Genomic DNA, 6,599 nt, shown 5'->3' with positions numbered 1-6,599 from the left:
CTACGAACAGACTATCCGTCGGACATTGTTTCCTAGGATTTTCAGTCCCGGACATTCAGTACCAAGTAACAATGCCCCAGGGCTACTAATACTAAGGAATCAATGTCCTTGACTAGACTTGACTAATGTCATATAAGTGTCGTTTATGTTCTTGTACATAATGTCCCCTTCCTTCCTATAAAACAAATGTCAGTGCCAACTAATTCTTCGAGGTGTATCTTAGACATTCAGATGTTTTAAATACATTAATTGAAATCAAAATAGCTAATGTATTTATAGCTCACAGAGAGTTCTGCAGCATTAATGACAACACACGGTGATACATTGTAAGTTTGCATCAGTACAGGTATATAACTACACGTGGTAACATACTTTGTCAGCTGTCGATGTTTCAGCCTCCCATCAAACAAATGTATAGTTTTTAACTCATTCATCCTTTACTTTTAATCATCGGCAGAACATATATTCATTTGAATTTTCATAAACCCACCATAACAAAATATATTTGAAATTGTCCTCACAACCTATAATTGCACAAATTGACTTTAAAATCATCTTACTGAAAACAGCTCCTGTCAGTGGGGTTTAGTTTTACGTTTCTTTTAACCATGATTCTTTCCTCTCAATGTTGCCGGTGTCGTCAAAGGTATCAAAATGAAAATAAAATTCAGTCCACAACGCTGAAAATGCTGTATAAAATGTATTTCAGAAATGAGAAAGCATACATATGCAATCGAACATACAGGGACGACAAACCAACACGAACCATTCTCACTTCTTCACAGATCTGCGTCTCACTTCAACACCAGCGTACAGAAATACACAAAATATTCACACGACATGGATCGTTTTACATGTTTCGACTTTATCTTCATGGAGAAGTGTATATATATATATATATATATATATATAAATATGTTTGTGTATATACGAAACTTAGTACAATTACAGCTAATCTTTGGATATACACACACACACGTCTTTATACCTAAACAAGTCTCAAGTGTACCATGTGAACATAAACGCAACTTTAAATGTACAAATAGGAACAAAATGATTGATTTGTTATTTTTTTAAAGGAAGATAACATTTTGTTCCATATTAAATGGGTGATTTTAAAACGTATCCATTTAATGCTTACAGCTAAAGCCGAGTGCTGGTGTTTGAAAAACACACAATAGATAAATTATATATATAACGTATAATCACTTTAATAACATTTATAATATCGACCTCCGACCAAACCATTTGAAACTTGACACATGTGTTTCGGCCATACACACAGAGGGGTCGTTTAATCGAATGGTAACCTTGATTTATTACTTCTTCTGTGTTTTAAGCTAACCGGTGATAATAGAGCTGTGCTATACCATGTATGCAATCATCACCAATCTATCCGCGTGACTAAGCAATATATGCGCAGTGTTCAATGTGTGATATAGCCTACAGTTGTAGCATCAATATAATCAGGCCAAAGTCATAATTGAAAATACTCAAACAAGTCTTCATCTCGGCTTAATAACCAGCCTACAGAGGCCACTCCCATGTTTGTCATTGTGTTAAGGTGTGAGAAGGTATTGTTGATTGGGGGGAAAATGCCGTGTCATGCAGAGTGATCGAATTTTGTGAAATTGTGATTGAGAGAGAGAGAGAGAGAGAGAGAGAGATAGATAGAGAGAGAGAGAGAGAGAGAGAGAGAGAGAGAGGGGGAGAGATTATTTACTTTCACGCGGTACAGTTGTCAAACTTAATAAAACAATGAGTTGGTTACATGTAAAACCTATAAACGTAGCCCCGCCACAAAGCTTAGGAGACACAGTATCAGCATTAACACAACAGAGAGCGAGTTATAAAAATTTGCAAACATACATTCGAACTACATCCCAAATCTCTAATATGTCACAGGTCATCTATACGTACATCTTGGATTACCGATCGTATTATGTCTCCATTTTATTATGATAATTACTCAGGGCCCATACTCAACAAAGCCTGGTTCGAATAGCACAATGCTGGACCTTCTAGGGTGATTGATGTAACGTTGTTTTACTTTGTCAGCAGTCGTCCAGCTATTTGACGAGTATGATTAAACACAGCCAGGTAATAAAATGTAACCTGCTGATCCTTATGTGTCGGTTCTTACGACAAGGGTGGGGCATTAGGGAGCTCTCCTGTTTGGAATCACCAAGAGGGGACACGCGTCGTTTACTGTGTTGCTCTGGGTGGCTAGGAATCCCCACGATAAGACACGTGTGGGGGCACTGGGTAGCTAGGAATCCCCACGAGGAAACACCTGTGGGGTACTGGGTAGCACTGGGTAGCTAGGAATCCCCACGAGGAAACACCTGTGGGATACTGGGTAGCTCTGGGTAGCTAGGAATCCCCACGAGGTGAGGTGAGGTGAGGTGAAATTGGGTTTAACGTCGCGTCCAAGATTATTGCACTTATATAGCGACGTGCATGCACGTGTATGTGTGTGTGTGGCTGCTTGTACTAGTCCGGACTGATGCCGATTTATAGTGCTAGCTCACTGAGATACCATGCCGCAGTTTAACATGAATACCCCACTCAGACACAGTATACTGACTCCGAGCCGACCAGTCCTTGTTTTAGCCCCTTAATGCCGAGCGCCAGACAGGGTAACAACAAGTACAATCTTTTAACGTCTTTTTGTATGACGCGGCCCGGGATCGAACCCTGGACCTTCCGCTCTCCGGGCGGACGCTCTACCACAAGACCACGGAGGCGGTCCCCACGAGGAGACACGTGTGGGGGCACTGGTTAGCTAGGAATCCCAACGAGGAGACACCTGTGGGGTACTGGGTAGCTCTGGGTAGTTAGGAATACCCACGAGGAGGCAACTGTGGAGTACTGGGTAGCTCTGGGTAGCTAGGAATCCCCACGAGGAGACACCTGTGGGGTACTGGGTAGCACTGGGTAGTTAGGAATCCCCACGAGGAGACACGTGTGGGGGCACTGGTTAGCTAGGAATCCCCACGAGGAGGAATCCCCACGACACCTTTTGGGTACTGGGTAGCTCTTGGTAGCTAGGAATCCCCACGAGGAGACACCTGTGGGGTACTGGGTAGCTCTGGGTAGCTAGGAATGCCCACGAGGAGACACGTGTAGGGGCACTGGGTAGCTCTGGGTAGCACTGGGTAGCTAGGAATGCCCATGAGGAGACACGTGTGGGGGCACTGGGTAACTCTTCTGCCGGCAATAACGACGGGGAGACAAGTGTGGGGCATTAAGGAGCTCTTGTCCTCGGAATCAGTTGTCTGAATAAATGTGAACCTACGTAGTGTCATTGTTGCTGAAGTTGGCTTCAACTGTGTGCAATAAATGTGACTCTACACAGGACCATTATTGCTGCAGTTTCATATCATTTGACTGCAATAAATGTGAATCTATATAGTGTCATCAATGGTGCAATATATATATAATTACAATAACGAAGGGTCGTGATTATCAGTTGTCTGGAATATATTTGAATTTAAATAGGGTCACTTTTGTCGAAGGTTGGACATCAGTTGTTTGTAACGCATGTGAAATGAAATATGGTTATTATTGTCGTTGGACGTCGGCTTACTAAGACATGTTTAAGTTAAAAGTGACAGCTCTTCAATGCAGTGGATCGGTGAAGTTTGGGTTAACAAATACGCAGAGGACACAGGAAACTTCGATGAACTGTGGTAACAGTGCACAGTGTATCTCCCCGCCACGTGAAACTAATTGCATGTACACGATAACGTCACTGCCGTGGTTGCTACACACTAACTAGCCCACCCTGGTAATCTAACCACTTATATTACCGAACCATTGAAATAAATGATTTTTAATCAGTATGGTAATCTTCCATGACTGAACATTTAGAGGAGTGTGAAACATGGGATAAATCTAAGCCTTGTCATACCATCTTCCCGGGGCAAGTGAGTTAACTGACTTTAAAAGTCGAACGAGGCTGGTATTATGGAGTTACATTTTGGCTGGACTTACGAGTCTACGCATAGTCCAATCAAATTCGCGTAAGGAAATCGAAATCCGGTTCGTAAACTGTCGTGCAGATTTCGGTCGATTGCAGGATTTGCAAAGCATGTGCACCGCTAACTCGGCGTCAACAGCTATTTTCAAAATCTGTTCATGTTTTTAATCAAGGTGCTCACGTGATGTGATGCACTTTGCGATGTAAGACCCGTTTTATCACAACATATGTCTTGATTATTGATCAGATCCTCTTGACTGGGCACCGTCATTTTGTTTGAAGCAAATGCAAGTGATACAAGAGGGCAGAATCTGATTGGTCAATAGGAGAGGCATAGAAGGGACACAACTCCTAATAACCAGTGGTTGCGCTACTATCGAGCCCAGAAATACCAGCCTAACCAGTTAACTCCCTTGCCTCGGGAAGATGTGTCATACACGATTTCAAGGGTACTAAAATCTGTGTCAAATATTCGCAACATTTATGATTATTGCTCGCGCTAGATAATACACGAAAACGATTACCATATTTATACACCTCTGTAACATGTGTTCACAGGCACCTGAATGCTCATCTATTTCAAGATGTGCAAAGTACTATAAATGCATACATGCTAACTACATATGACTGTGCATGATTTGTGAATGAAAATGTATGTATGAGAAATGTGTATGTTTGTAAGAAAGGATGAAATGTATAACGAAACAAAGGTAGTAAATCAATAACTACATGGTCGACTCTCATGTACCATGTGAAATATACATTGGAATGCGATAAGAACTAACTGTAAGACTGTTCTCATAAACTTTTCTCTTTTGCAAGTAATAGTGTACCCAATTTTAACAATCTTAACGAAACTGAAAAGTTAATAATATTATACAGAATGATAGTTCAGTAAATATTTGATCTGGAAAATTATTATTCATGTAAAAAAGAACACTTCTGTTATGTCATAAGTGTAAATGATCAAGTCTGGACCAGACAATCCAGTATCTGATATCACGAGCATCGATATACGCAGTTGGGATACGATGACATGCATCAACCAAGTCACCAAGCCTAACCACCCGATCCGGTTAGTCGCCTCTTACGACAAGCATAGTCGCCCCTTGGGGCAAGCATGGGTCGAAAGCACATGAACTTGTGTTGTGTACTGTATCGTATAACCGCCGTAGTTCTACGACCGCTTTGTGCAGGTGGGCGATATGAAAACTTTGTTGATCACAAAACCAGACTACTTAATCGATACATCGCTTTTCCCTCGAGCGGCAGGAACTGATTAAATTAGCATTACCAAAAGCAGAAAAAGTTGTAAAAATACCATTCAATGCACAGCAACGTGAAAGACCTACATTTTAGTTTCCGTAAACAGGAAACATTGTATAGATATAGATGTTTCGTAGAAAGGGAGGTGTTTCCACCTAATATACAACGTCTAGAGTTTGTAGGGCAAGTCAATAACACATTCAACAATAAAGTAACAACATGAGCAACAATAACTTAAATGTGACCTCTGTCAAATGTTTTTGTGGGGATCACATAGATAAAACTACTGTTTTTTATAGACAAAGGAATTTATCATTTCACAGACATAAATATTACATTGTTGAGTACTTTAAGTAAATCGATTAGACTTCAGCACAGAACATGTCTATTGTTGAATAATCCGTGAGTTGTTCAGTGAAATTATCAACCTTCGCTGGAATCATGGGATCATGAGGCTGACAATACACACGGGTTTAGTCCTGGGAGTTCGGTAACAATGAGCCATTGAGCCTTGCTGTATCGTGTTGCATCCCTCATCTTCCACGATATTCATACATCAGGTTTGACACACATGTCAAACAGCAGGACACTTCGTCAAAAGGATCAAGGTCTCCTTATAACGGTACATGAGCCAAACTGGTTCTGTCACGTCAATAGCTAACGATTACAAACCGAAACCAAACACTATATGAGGTACACAAAGTACTTGATCTAGACTACCAGCTGTCGGACTTTCATTTTGTGGAAACCTCGGCAGGTCAGTGGGTTAGATCCTGACTTTGTGTGCCCGGAGATTAGGTGCCTCACTCTGGCAGTGTGGGTTCGAATCCCGGATGGGACACAAACCCAAACAGTACCAGAATTTGTACTTTAATAAGAAAGTGTTATCTCAAATATAACACGTGTTACATTTGATCCATTTTTAAATGGCATTGCGTGTTCAGACACTATTTCTGCTATATTTCTGTACCTTCGGTTTAAAATCGACATTAATTGATCATAGATACGAATCCAAGGTTATGGCCCCTGGTTGGCAGCCATCATACCGTCCTTGTGGGTTTCACCCAAGTGGAAAACGTTCGCGACATGCCTCAATTTCGGCTATCCTCCCACATTCCAAATTAAGCTGACACGAAGTGATGCAACTGAAATTTTGTCCAAATTGACGTTAAACACAACTCGCAGACTAACTCCGGTTCTGAGGGACAATTTTTCCAGTTGTGTAGATGAGATTTAACGACGTTTAGGTATTATATGAAATGAAGTAAGATCTCTCAATTAAATCCATACCTATGAAGATCCGTGTTAGGTCTTCAGCAACCCATGCTTGTTGTAAAAAGGCGACTATGCT

The sequence above is a fragment of the Haliotis rufescens genome, unplaced genomic scaffold (genome assembly GCF_023055435.1).
Source record: "Haliotis rufescens isolate VD_foot unplaced genomic scaffold, xgHalRufe1.0.p SCAF_1, whole genome shotgun sequence".
Lineage (NCBI taxonomy): Eukaryota > Metazoa > Mollusca > Gastropoda > Lepetellida > Haliotidae > Haliotis > Haliotis rufescens.
The sequence above is the reverse complement of the archived record's forward strand: the minus strand, read 5'-3'. Positions refer to the sequence as shown.